General features: G+C 41.9%; 1 non-coding gene across 1 annotated transcript; it reads left to right on the top strand.

Annotated features, from left to right (window-relative positions):
• The first annotated feature begins 2,309 nt into the window (after positions 1 to 2,309).
• LOC130126898 (small nucleolar RNA U3) lies at positions 2,310 to 2,520 on the top strand. Its single transcript, XR_008811751.1, has one exon. It is a non-coding gene; the product is annotated as a small nucleolar RNA U3 (small nucleolar RNA).
• Positions 2,521 to 13,809: the final 11,289 nt, after the last annotated feature.

Below are 13,809 nucleotides of genomic sequence, written 5' to 3'. Positions count from 1 at the left end.
ATTAATGGTGACTACGTTCCCCATACTAGTGTTACCAAATTTTTTTTTATAATGCTCCAAACCTCACCAACAATTTTTCAAGTTTAACATGGGATAAATTAATCAAGATGCAAGACAGTGGGAGATGAGTTGTAAAGAAGAAAAAACATTCAAATTGAACCCATCCTTAACCCATCAATCTCTCCATAACCCTAATATTGGGGGTATCTCCAAGCCAGCACTCGGGCACTGTCCGCTCGAGCAGATAAAACTTTACCCAAACTCTACCTCAACCGAAACATGTAGAAAGAACCATCCGTTGATTTGATCCAAAACTTTTACTACGAGACGCTCAGTACTCTTAATCAGAAATGAGAAGGCTGTGGTTAGTTTGGTGACCGTGCAGTCATTCTCTCTGCGATTGTTTGCCTGAGCAGATTAAACCCTTTCACTAACCCTAACCCTAACCGAAATACGTAGAAAGACACACCTGTTAATTTTATCAAAACTTTTCACTCGGAGAAACTCAGTTCTTTCCTTCAGAAATGCTATTGCTGTGGTTAGCTTGGCTACCAAAAAGTCAGTCTCTGTTGTTGTGGTACTGCTGCGGGGTTGTCTGCCTGAGCAGATAAAACCCATTACTCTTAAGTGATACATGTAGAAAGAGCCGTCCGTTAATTTTATCCGAAACTGTTCCTCCGAGAAGCTCGGTACTTTCCATCTGAAATGCCATTTACGTGGTTAGCTTGTCTAGCGAAGTTATTCTCTGTTGCAGTGGTATTCTCTGTAGGATTTTTGGCCTGAGCAGATAAAACCCATTACTCTTAAGTGAAACCTGTAGAAAGAGTTGTCCGTTAATTTTAACTGAAACTATCACTCCGAGAAGCTTGGTACTTTTCATCAGAAATGCCATTGCCGTGGTTAGCTTGGCTACCACGAAGAGTTGGTGTCTGTTGCTGTGGGATCGATTTGTCTGAGCTGATAAAACCCTTACCGTAACCCCAACCAAAAGATGTAGAAAGAGCCAACCCTTAATTTTATCCAAAAGTTTTACTCCGAGAAGCGCTGTACTTTTCCTCTGAAATGCCACTGCCATGGTTGGCTTATGTATGCGAAGGTATTCTCTCTTGCAGTGGTATTCTCTGTAGGATTTTCTGCCGGAACAGGTAAAACCCGTACCCTACCCCAACCCAAACATGTACCAAGAGCATATGTTAATTTTATCCGAAACTATCACTCTGAGAAGCTCGGTACCTTCCATCAGAAATGCCATTGCCGTGGTTAGCTTTGCTACCATGAAGAGTTAGTCTCTTTTGCTGTGGGATTTCCTGCCTGAGTAAGTAAAACCCTAACCAAACTGAAATGCGTAGAGAGCATACGTTAATGTTATCAGAAACTATCACTCCTAGAAGCTTGGCAGTTTTCTTCAGAAATGACATTGCTGTGCATAGCCTGGCTACTGCGAAGTTGGTCTCTGTGGTGTTCTGTGCGATTGTCTGCCTGAGCTGATAAAACACTTGCCCTAACCCAACCGAAACGTGTAGAAAGAGCCATCTGTTAATTTTATCCAAAACTATCACTCCATGAAGCTCTGTACTTTCCATCAGAAATGCCTTTGCCATGGTTACTTTGGCAACTGTGAAGAGGTAGTCGCTGTTGCTGAGGTATTGTCTGCCTGAGCAGATAAAACTCTTAGCCTAACTCATCCCTAACCGAAAGATGTAGAAAGAGCCATCTTTTTTTCTTTTTTATGATTAATAGTTTTTTTTCACAATAATAAAACATATAAACAAGTATTTCAGTTTGAAATAACATGGACATTAAATCAGAATGCGATCGAAACGAAACAAGCACAACCAGACCGAAAATAAATAAAAATGAAAAAAGAAAAAAGAGGAAAAAACAAACAAAAGAAGAAAAAACATGACTGTGAGCCATCTTTTAATTTTATCCAAACGTTTCACTCAGAAAAGGTCAGTACTTTCCCTCAGAAATGACTTTGTCATGGATAGCTTGGCTACTGTCAAGAGTTATTCTCTGTTGTGGTATTTTTTTGTGGGATTGTCTGACTGAGCAGATAATCCCTAACCCAAACCCTACCTCAAGTGAAACATGTAGAAAGCGCTGTCTGTTAATTTTATGCAAAACGTTTACTCTGAAAAGCTCGGTTCTTTGCTTTAGAAATGCCATTGCCATGGATAGCTTGGCTATTGCGACAAGTTAGTCTGTATTGCTGTGGCTCTGTAGGATTGTCTGCCAGAGCAGATAGAACCCTTATCCCAACGCTAACTGAAAGATATAGAGCCACCCATTACGTTTATCCACACCTCATCCTAATTTCGGGGATAATTTCTTTAGTTCTCATATTGAGAAATGTTTTTGTAAAGTGAGTCCCGCCACCCACAATGATGAGCTGGGGTGCTTCTTCCTGAGTGCGAAGCAGGTACAGAGAAGTGGTTTAATCACAAGCTCTGTGCTTTTGGTGACCGTTCAGCGTTCCTTTTATGGGAGCGTCAAGGGAAGGAGCATGTTCTGAGTGGTAAAAAGGGAAAAAAATGCAGGAATTCATCAATTGATCTTATCCAAATTTAAACCTTAGTCCTAACCCTAAACATTAAATTGCAGAAAAGTACAATTAAAAAAAACAAACACACCCACTCATTAATTTGGTGTATAAAATTTGTTGCTATATAAAAATCCCAAAATCCAACCCAACAGGCTTGAAAACATAGGAATTTGACACCAAGATCAATCAAGCCAAAAAACGACACAAAATATATAAAAAAGCCATTTTCGGAGGCTAATTTGACAGCCATCTTGAAAAATGGCCTCCATCTTGGATTTTCAAGTGGCCAATCGGACAGATTTGATCGGAAGCCTGTGGAGAAGAAATGCACCAATTTCATTCTTGTATCATAATTTGCACAATTCCACTCGAGTTTGGCTTTTATCCGCTCCACTATAACCCAAAACATACCTCAACCGCAACATATAGAAAGAGCCATCTGTAAACTTTATCCAAAACTGTCACTCCGACAAGCTTGGTACTTCCCATCAGAAATGTCATTGCCATTGTTAGCTTAAGAGTTCGTCTTTGTTGCTGTGATATTTTACAGTATACCCACCAGCAACAAGCTCCCATCACTACACATACCCAAATAGTGCCCAAACAAATTTTAACAAAACCAGCGTCCCCCAAAAATACTTTGGGGGACATTTGTCCCTGATTTAGTTTGTCTCGTCATAAAGACTGGTTTATTGTTTGGTCCTGGTTTAGTTTCTCAAGTCATAAAGACTGGATTATTGTTTGTACCTGGTTTAGTTTGTCAGGTCATAAAGACTGAATTATTGTTTGTTCCAGATTTAGTATGTCAAGTCATAAAGACTGGATTATTTTCAGTTTTATTGTCATTAAAAACAATGTGCAAGCACATGTTCCTGAGTTAGGGTCTCAAGTCATGAAGACTGGGTTATTTGTTCCTGATTTAGTTTGTCAAGTCATACGGGCTGGGTTATTTTTTTCCCCCTGATGTAGTTTGTCAAGTCATAAATACTGGTTTATTGTTTGTTCCTGGTGAGTTTGTCAAGTGAAAGACTGGATTATTGTTTGAAGCCTGGTTTCTGTCTGATTTATTTTTTTTCTGTACTTGGGTCCATACCAAACCAAGGTCGTAACAAAGATGTGCCCCCCTTCTTTATTTAATATATGTCCCCCAGCTGTGAGAGGAACGTGTGTGTGTGTGTGTGTGTGTGTGTGTGTGTGTGCGCGCATGCGCGCGCAACATGGTATTTGATAGATATAATAAATACAGTATAGAGCAGAGAACAGAGTATAGATAGATGTAATATAATCGTTAGATAGTATAGAGCAGAGAACATAGAGTATAGGACATAGTATAGTTAGATATAATCGATGGATATAATAGTATAGAGCAGAGAAGTTGATTTGAAGATATGCTTTTTGGTAAATAATTTTATTAGCCACACGAGCAAAACCGGTAGAATTAGTTTTTGCTACATTTTGATTCTGCAGCACAATATATACATGTACAACAACAGACACTCCACAAATCACGAACAATACAGTTACACAATAGCAGAAATAAACATATCGGGTATAACAGGTGAATGGTGGTATTTATGCCAATGGTGTGTGAGGATGGGACTATAGGGAGGAATTCAGAGTCTTGATGGATAGGGAGAAAAAACTGTTTGCAAAGCGTGTAGTCTTAGTTGACAGTGACCTGTAGCGCTCCCCTGAGAGAAGGAGCTGGAAGAGGTGATGAGCAGGATGTGAGGGGTCGCAGGTGATCTTTGCTCGCTTTACAGTCCAGTTAGTATGTAGAGATTCAACTGAGGGGAATGGGTTGCCTATGATTTTGGATGCCTAGTTGACAATCCGCTGCAGTTTTTTCGTGTTTGACTGTCTGCTGCTGTACCATACGGTAATACTGTAATAGAAGATGTTATGATGGACTCGGGTAATGGCTAAGTAAAACGACGAGCAGTAGATGTTTGATCCGGTACTTTTTTCTTTTTTCACAAATTTTATTTATTGAAATTTTACAATCAAAATGTTATACAGACATATATGAAGTCAATGTTTATTGGTCCACTTCATTCAAACATGAAACCTACCGCTAAAAATTTGGTGTCATCTTTGACCAGTGTCTTTTGATCATCATGTTACTAAGGTTGTCCAATCCTGTTTCAGCTACAAAATATTGCAAAAATCAATTTTAAAGACATCGAAAAATTAATTCACACTTTCTCCCTTCTAGATTAATGTAACTTTCTCTACTCTGGCCTCAACTATGCTACTTTAAATCATCTACAGTTGGTTCAAAATGCAGTTGCTAAACTAACTAGAACTAGTTGTAGGTCCCATATTACCCCTATTCTTGCATCTCTTCATTGGCCTCCTGTAAAGTTCAGAATAATGAGTTTATTGATTACATTTAAAGCACTGCATGATCTTGCCCCCAGTTATATTTGCGATCTTCTCATTTCACTTTCAGACCACTCTGGTCCTCAAACCTCAGTTATATTTCCCTCAAAGCACAGACACAAGTGGCTTTCTCGCTACTGGTTTATTTGAAAGTTGTCTTCGCCTCCAAATCCACCATGAAAACTGACAGTATTAATGACCCATGAAGACCATAATAGCTTCACGTGGAAAAAATGGTATGCGCTCCATGTTGCATAACATATATTGAAGTAACATACAAAGAAAATGCCTATGACTCAGAAAATGGGTTATAAAGCAAACTGGGCTAAATAATCTAAAATAGGTTTGGCTAAGGAGGCATTGGAAAAGAATATTATTCAGACAACAGTATTATAAAAGAGAAACGGCCGGCATTTATTAAACGTATTAATAACACAAGTGCACTTTGAATGGTCAATAATAAAGAATAAGGGTCAAACCCCTTTTGGTCTGTCTGTAATGTCTTTTCAGTGTGTAGACTCAGAGCTCTGGTCAAAAAGAGAAAATATGAAAAGATAAAAGTCTGAAACTACCTGGGTAGTGTGTGTAGTGTTCATTCACAAAAATGGAGATCTCCAAAACGGTCTTGTCTGTCTGTCCTGGTCGTCCTCAATGGAAAAGCAAGACGCCACTCTTCCACGTGCTGTCTACGCCTCGTGGGTCACAGGGCTTGCTGCTCCCTTCTCTTGGGGAAGGAATCCAGTACACAAAAAAACCAACCTGCATACCGCAGGGTAGAAAATAAGTCTCTACTCTCTAAAGCACCAGATCTAGAATATTTGAGTCAATCTTTCACATTCCCAAATAATGGAATTAGGAAACAAAACGAAGCTAGTGAAGGTCCTTGCAGCTAACAAGTACAAATCACAGCAGAATCGTATAACATTTCATATTAAGATATAGGCTATCTGAAAATCCTCCGATTGGTTTTTGTAATGAAATGTTCTAGGTTCTCTTCAGTTGTAGGCCTAACAGGCCTACACATTAGAAGACAACTACTATGCTACTACAGCGCATGGATAGAAAAAAGACAAGCATGGCTAAACTAGCACATGGTTAGCCACTGTAGAAACACACTGAAGAATCCGGGCTAAGAAAGAAAACAGGTTTCCAAGCAAGCAATCCTCTGCAATCCAAACGGGATTAATTAATTTAAACTGGTAAACTTAAATGAGTAAGGGTAACAAAGGCATAAATTTTGTATCTCTGTTCCAGCTTCTACGAGTTGGACTTTGGTTGATTCGTCTGCAGCTCAAGAAAGGTCTGCAGTCAATCTTACTCTCGTTCTGATCTGACGAGGCCTGGTAATTTTCCATTTGGACAGGCTGCGAGCGCCCTCTACAGGGGACTGCATGGACATGCATTAACTCTTTCTAGGGCAGCTAAAATCAGGGGGGTTACACCTCGTTGGCTGCATGCTACGACAGGGAAGTCGTCAAATCTTGTTTGTAAATATTAACTTCTCAAAGTTCGCTATATACGACAAACTTTCATTACACATGAAGTCTTGTTAGTTGCTTGCTTGCGGAGATCTTCCCTTCATCTAACTTATGTGAAAGAAACCCAACAGGATTTGCCCCTCAACATTAAAATCGGCTGTCAATATAAGTCTCAATACAAATCATAGTTGCATGTAAATACAATAATTGCTTGCCGGTACTGCTTAAGAGTCTTCCTGATGTATACGTATGTGTACGTAACCTTAAGCTGAGACTTCAAAAGGATAGTACTATTACTTGTAATAAATGAAATGATGTATACATAACAAATGCAGTTAGAATGAACTCTCAATCATAACATTGGTCTTGGAAAAGGTATACGAATATTACAAATTATGTAAACATGATGGCATCAGTCTTTTATCTATTGCTTATTCCAACTGCAAAACAAAATGTGACTTCGCTTTTGCAGTTTCAGCCCCAAGCCTCTGGAATAATCTCCCCCAATCTATTAGATTTGCTAAATCTTCGATTGTTTTAAGCGGCTTCTAAAAACGCATCTTTTAATGGATTCCCACGTTTGACTTCTGTTTTTTTTTTTATAGCTTGGTCTGTTACTACCGGTTCTATTTGTGTGTGTGTGTGTGTGTATGTGTGTGTGTATGTATATATATATAAAAAAATTTCAGTCACTTCATGTATTTGTTTGCATTTTGTGTATGTAATGTAAAGCACTTTGTAACGGTGTTTAACAGTGATATAAATAAAATGATGTAAATAAAATTTTGCTTGCTTCAAACTAATGGGACTGTGTCCAGATAGATGGGGTTTCCTCAGTTTTAGGTAGTAATTGTCGTCTTTATGCTTTCCACAGATACTGTTCTCTGGCCATGACAATTGCACTCCTTGTCGGCCGGTTTAATGATCTGTCTGTTATCGAGGAGTTCTGATAAGGCTCTGTCTTTTGTACTATTAGGTTTTACTACATGCTGTATGCGGAAGAATTTGTCGAAATAATTCAAATTGGCCACAATGAGGGTCGCGATTTCCGTTAGATGTTAGGAGTCTATTCCGACTTGGGAGTGAATGGCAGGGGCTCCGCATCTGTGCTGTCCTTGTAATACACTGCTAGTTTCAGTCTTCTGTGGCATTGTTGAATGTCCCTTCTGATCTGTTCCATTATGCTTTTTATTACTTAGTTGGAATGAATTTTATTCCTCTGTTCAGTAGGGTTAATTGTGGGGAAGTTCGGAGAAAGTTTTTCGCTAGTACTACATTTTCATTCCTGTCCTGTATCGGCAGGCTTGTGGGGACTTTTAATTTAAATACTCCAACCAGTTTTGTCAGTAATTATATTGCTGTCTGTGGAGTCCAGTGCACCTTGTCCTATAAGTCTCGAAGAGAGTCCTATTTAGTGATGGCATGGTTGGAGTTGCCTTTGATGTATTCATTCAGTTTTTGTAGGTTTGTTTGTTCCCCCAGCAGGAGGCTTGTGGAGTAGTTAATCATGGGTATCTGCACATTGGCCCGTGGGAGTTTGCTTTATGCTGCTCTGATGCCCCCTGAAGCTGCTTGATGGTGGTCCTTTTCAGTTTTTGTGATCTATTACTTCGCCTAAAGGACACAATCACCTCTTCCATTGTGTTGGAGTGGGTGGCTTTGTTGGTTGTGCTCTGCGCATGTCTGAATGTGGCTCCCGGATAACTGTCAATTTGTAGGTTAGCCAAGTCGAAAGGTGGGAATTTGGCAGCATTTGAGTCTCCCATTATCAGTATAGTTTTGCTTGTGCTTATGTTAAACCTCTAGTCTTGGCATTTGTTTGTTTGTTTGCCAGACAGTCTGGGGTATAGTGGTCAGGTTTATTTTTCGTCCGGCGTCCACTTCCAGACAGCTCTGTTTAGCTGTTGTGTGATTTGGCGTGAGGGTCAGACCAGTCAGGCTTGGTGAGTTGTTGTTGTTGGGACGGTCCCGCCTCGTCCTGTAGGAGTGTTTATTTGGTCTGGATTCCCATATGGATCAGTCTGTTGGGTGGGTATTCCAGTGTGGTTCCTTCCCTGTCTCTGTTCTTTTGGGGATGGTGCCTGCGGTGGTGTTGTGGGGAGTATAGTCCTGCTTTTCAGCTGACCAGTCTCCCCTGATCTCCGCGGCCTCGCTGGTCCTCAGTTGCAGCTGTGGGGCCGTAGACGGCTGTGGGCGATCACTCATTGTTTGCGTGGGGGAGGTTGTTTGCTGTTTTCTGCCCCCGTGATGCGATTCGGCGGCACATGGACTTGGGTGACCACAAGCTTCGTTGTACCAGATGGCCCCGCCATTGGTGATTGACTTGGGCGTTTGGTGGCTTCGATTGGCTGTCCTCAGCCTCGAAGTCGGTCAATTTGGAGATGAATATTGTCAATCGTCTCCTCCTGCAAGTGGCAGCCCAGGCCTTTCCTTGCCAAGGATGAGGCTACCTGGAACGGGCCATCCTAGTCCCGTGTGGATAGGTTGGTGAATTTATCCATTTCTCCTTTTTATCAAGTTTTTGTAGTGTTTCTGTACTATTCTCATGGTTGTGGCAGCCCTTTTTTTTTTTTTGCAATGTCCTCAATCTTTCTCCGTGTCTTCGTTCAGGACTGCTGGTTTAATGGTGGTAGTCAAATTGTTGGCCAGACTGACTGGTTGGTTGGGGGCTGCTGTGAGGCCGATGCAGTTTTCGAGTGATGGTTTGCTGTGAGCAGTTTATGAAAATTCGCCGTCTTTAAGCCGAAGTCTGTCATCAGACCGTTGTCTTTAATTTCATTTAGCTCTATTTGTTGTTGTAGAGGGCCTTAAAGGAGCAGCAGCCCCTGGTGAATCTACCCTCAAATGTGTATCACCACAGTGGCATAGAAAGGGACTTGGTCTGTAAGCAGCTACTCCGTGAAAAGAATCTCACCCTGGAATTGGCGATAAGCACCTGTGTGCTTCATGAACAGTCAGAAAAGAGCTCCAAGGAGTTAAAGAAAGAAGCGGATGTGTACGCTATTCAGAAAACTCGCTGTGGCAACTGCAATGGACAACACATGCTCCTGACCGTAGTAAATGTTATGCATTCAATAAACAATGCAATAATTGTGACAAACTCAATCATTCTGTTAAATGCTGCAGATCCACACCAGCATTGCCCATAGTTAGCGCCAAAGCCCCCCAGTCATTACTAAAAAAGACAGCCAGATAGTGAGAACGAACTGAACACACAACCAGACAGTGCTTTGGATGATACGTTTTTTTGCGACCCAGTTGATTCAGCCACTCGGGAGAAATCTTCACAACGCTGAAACTGAAAAGTGGAAAGGGCAACTGAAGGTAAAATTGGTTTACACTTTGATTTTTGTATTGTCTTTTAACATTTCTCTGTTCAGCACACGTATTCTTATCTCGTTTGTAGCCGGGCTCTGCTTAGGTTTGGCGGTGGAGAATGCGTGGTTGCCAGATACAGCTGATAGTTTCCAGCCCAAAAGCTGTCCAAAAACCGCCAGGATGCACATAAAACTGCCCAAAATGTAAAATCAATATATAGTTCAGTAATGTTATTTAATTGCCATACTATCCAGCATAAAAACAATGTACACTGACAGCCGAAGCACGCACAAAATAGCCTAACTCTTATAATGAGAAATTACAGCACCGCAAACCACAGCATATCGATCTTAGGTGCTACTGCCACCCTCTGGACAACACATAAATACTGTATGAGAGTCATCAAATGGGTTCGCCATGGTGCTGCGCATCTCTCTACTCCTCGGGAAGCGGCAAGTCAGACAGAGCTGAACCAAACAATTATCGTTTTCATGTCAATGTAGCAACAATATGTTGCGATCAAATCTATGTCTCTCTTTGCAAAAGCACAAAGAGGCACAGAGCGCGGTCAGTGTGCTCAAGCACACGCAGGCATTGCACTTTTACAGGGTAGATTTAAATAGTTTATCTGTGAACATACACAGTAATCAATATTAGCTTTTACTCCAGACTGTGTGTGTGTGTGTGTGTGTGTGTGTGTGTGTGAGAGAGTGAGTGATATCTTGCCTTTAGATGCAGAACAGGCTGTCGGTTGCAACTTGAACACACCGGTGAAAAACACACGTGAACTTTGTAGAACTATGTACAGTTTGACACAGCTGTGTAGTACATGGATGAGTCAAACCTCCCCAACAGCTGTGGGGGAGGTTGGAACATGGCTGAGGTACATCTGTGTTAGACCTGTGCGCACATCTATCAGAGCAGAAAGGAGCAGTAATTCCATGCAATTTCTGGTATCGTCCTTGTTACTTGGGAAATGTTCTTTCCACATGCGCAGTTGAGATGGGCAGGGTCAGAAATCTTATTGCACCTAGTGCTAAATCCTGGAAGCACTGGTTTCCTCCGACATCTTTAAAGGCTTCCACCTCCAGCCAAAAGGCATCGATGGGCTGATCATGGGAGAAATTTGTTGATGCCATATGTCTCCACTGGGTCTCAAGTGAGCATGGAAAAAAAGCCGGGCACAGTAGCTCCAGTTTCCACAGCATTTCCAAAGAGGCAGGTAAGCACACCTGATGCTGCACCAGGACTTCTTTCAGAAACTCCATGCAGCATGTTGTAATGAGCTGCGTCTTCTCAAGGGGCGGAGTACTGGTCTCTAATTTCTGACTAAAAGAGGTCACCAGAGCTGCCTCAAGAGGTGAAATGAATGTTTGGGTGTTGTAGGTCCAGTTACCTGATCTGTTGATCCGTGTTCATGCGACGTATGATCTGCTTGATTATTCGTCTGTGTTGACATGAACAGCCTGTTAAGGTCCCTGAAAACGCCTAAGCTGTCTCCTGTTTCCATCTGAAAGTACTTGATCACAACTTTGATCTCCTGAAGAATTGGATGTAGAAAATGCATGAAAAGACTTTGTCGAGTCATTATACATCTCACTCAGGATTTGCACAGCATAGCAGTGCTCATCATTTGTTGCCTGAGTGAAGTGTAACTTGAGCTTATTTTCTTGCTCAAGTATTCTATCGATGCAGTCAGCTGTCACTAACCAACGGGTAGCACTTGGTGAAAACATTTTCAGTGGACATTCCCCATTGTTAATGGTCTTGTAGATAGCTCGACTGGCGCTTGGCTGAATGAGCGAACCAGTTGTAGGACTCGTATGTAATCCAGATTGTTGGGGAGATGCTGCATCGCCTTGAGCAACGATGTCAAGGGAATGGCGCACACACAGCTAATTAGCTGTAAACCGGGTTCTTGTTTTATGAGTAGTGTAAACTGTTGTTTATCAACTATGACCCTGGCTCCGTCAGGAGCAATTCCCACCATGTTGTTAATTTTTAGACTGCTATCTTCCAAAAACCTAATGATAGCTTCCACAATCCCTTTTGGCATCTGAACGTGAAAGTTCAGCCAGGCCGAGGTAATTGCTGACAAAGTTGTTGTTTCTTGGAGCGACATTTCACGTAAATGCAAAGCAGTTTGTTTACAGAAATGTTGGTGGTTTCATTCAGATGAAGTGAGTGAGGGGACTCACCGATGTCCTCTCTAAACTCTTGTCTGAAATGCGGTGCCAGTACTGATTTGATTACAGTCGTACACTTCGTTCTGTGCGTTTTAAATTCTCCGGTCTCATCTTGCAGTATATCTGAGAAGTCGTTCACAGCGTTAATAGAAGTGTGGCGAGCGATAGACGTTGCTATGCTGAGCTCGTGGCGTTTCTGGTCGTCTTTGGTGTTCTGGTTGCTCATCATGGGCGCAGTAAAGGGTTTCACACTAGACAGGCAACGAACCTTGTGTTTGCTGGTTGCACCGTGATCTTAAGTCTTTTAAATGAGCCCTAATGCCGCTTTTGCAAAATTTGCAATGTGCCTTTGTCTCGTAGGTAGTACCATATAGCACCATAACTAATTTGTGAAGAAAAACTCGGGAAGTGAAGCTAAGTTTACTAGTTAAATTGGCAGTTAATTCCTCTTGGATTACATGTTTGCGTGGATCAAATGAGTGAATACTTTGGTGTTAAGAGTATGTCATTGAATGCAGGTAATGTGAAGTTAGTACTGTTATTTGGGTGACATTTCATGCTTCCAACATGTAACCTGATTCTCCATGGCGCTTGCATGTGTTTGTTTCCTGTAGACCACCCACTCTGATACCTGCCAATAAACGGGTAAAGGGAAGTTCTGTCTCCTCTGTTTGATCAACACACATTGGTGACGGCTGTCGCACCTGGACCACATACTCTCACCTACACCTTCTTTATGCTAGCTCTATCCCGTCTGCCCCTGGGTCCTGCGTTGGTACGTCGACGAAGAAAACGTGTTCCGTCGTTGGCGTAAGTGGCTCCGTTGGCGGGAGCGGTGTCGGTAGCTTTGTGGTTGGTCTTGCTTTCCAACGCGTCCGTCTCTGGTCCCCGAAGCACAAGTCCGTCGGAGTCTCGGTCTGGTGAGCCATAGCCGTTGCGCTGGTGTGGGCGCCCGTACCGGTAGTTGACTGTCGTCCACTCGGTGGCTTCCGTGTAGGTTTGCCGGTGGTGGAAAAGACGTGGTCTGTCATCCGTGTAGGTGGCTCCTTCATTTCGGTTAGTCGCATCTCGTCTGTAAGGGGGTCCCGTGTTGGTTTGTCGTTGAGGAAAACGTGTTCCGTCTCTGATTTAAGTAGCTCTATTGGTGAAGGCGGTGTTGGTAGTTGCGTGGTTGGTACTCCCTTCCAACGCGGCCGTCGAAGTCTTGGTCTGGCGAGCCGTAGTCGTTGCTGCTGTCGACGCCCGTGTCGATAGTTGATGTTTATCCACTTAGTGTTTTTTTCTAATGTCCTGTCGCCATAATGCTGTGGATTGACTCGTCCGGATAAAAGGTAAAAAATAAATAAATAAAAAATTCGGGGTTTTTAAGTATTTTGTCCAGAAACCAAAGCGTTGTCAATTGGCTTGGTTTCTGTTTAGACAGAGCAACATCTCAATGGCCTGTCTTAAAAAAAAAAAAAAACCAAAACTTTTTTTTAACTTTTTCTAAATAAGAGAGGGGGGGGGGTATTTTGCCCAGAAACCAGAGCGCCGTCTATCGGCTTGGTTTCTGCTTAGACAGGCTGAATGTTGCAACGTTTCGGTTTTTAAGAGACATTCAGGCGGGCCTATATTACGTTTTATGGTAAAAACAAATTGAAGTAGCTACGTGGGGAAAAAAATCCGTCATTGATGTAGCGTTCCTCTCCTATCTTCTGTTAATCTATTTTTATAGTCCCTCAAGGCTTTGAAAAGCAGGTTGGCATGTCGGGATTGAAAGATTTTTCATTTTGTCCAAGAAATCTTATGTATCTTGGATGTAGCTAGGATGTTTGTTAGAAATGGGATTAAGATAACATTCAGTAAATTCTGCTGTTAAGTATCACTGTTGCAGTCAAACAATTGTGTAACCGGGAGGAAT

This window comes from Lampris incognitus, chromosome 16 (genome assembly GCF_029633865.1).
Source record: "Lampris incognitus isolate fLamInc1 chromosome 16, fLamInc1.hap2, whole genome shotgun sequence".
Lineage (NCBI taxonomy): Eukaryota > Metazoa > Chordata > Actinopteri > Lampriformes > Lampridae > Lampris > Lampris incognitus.
The sequence above is the reverse complement of the archived record's forward strand: the minus strand, read 5'-3'. Positions and strand labels throughout refer to the sequence as shown.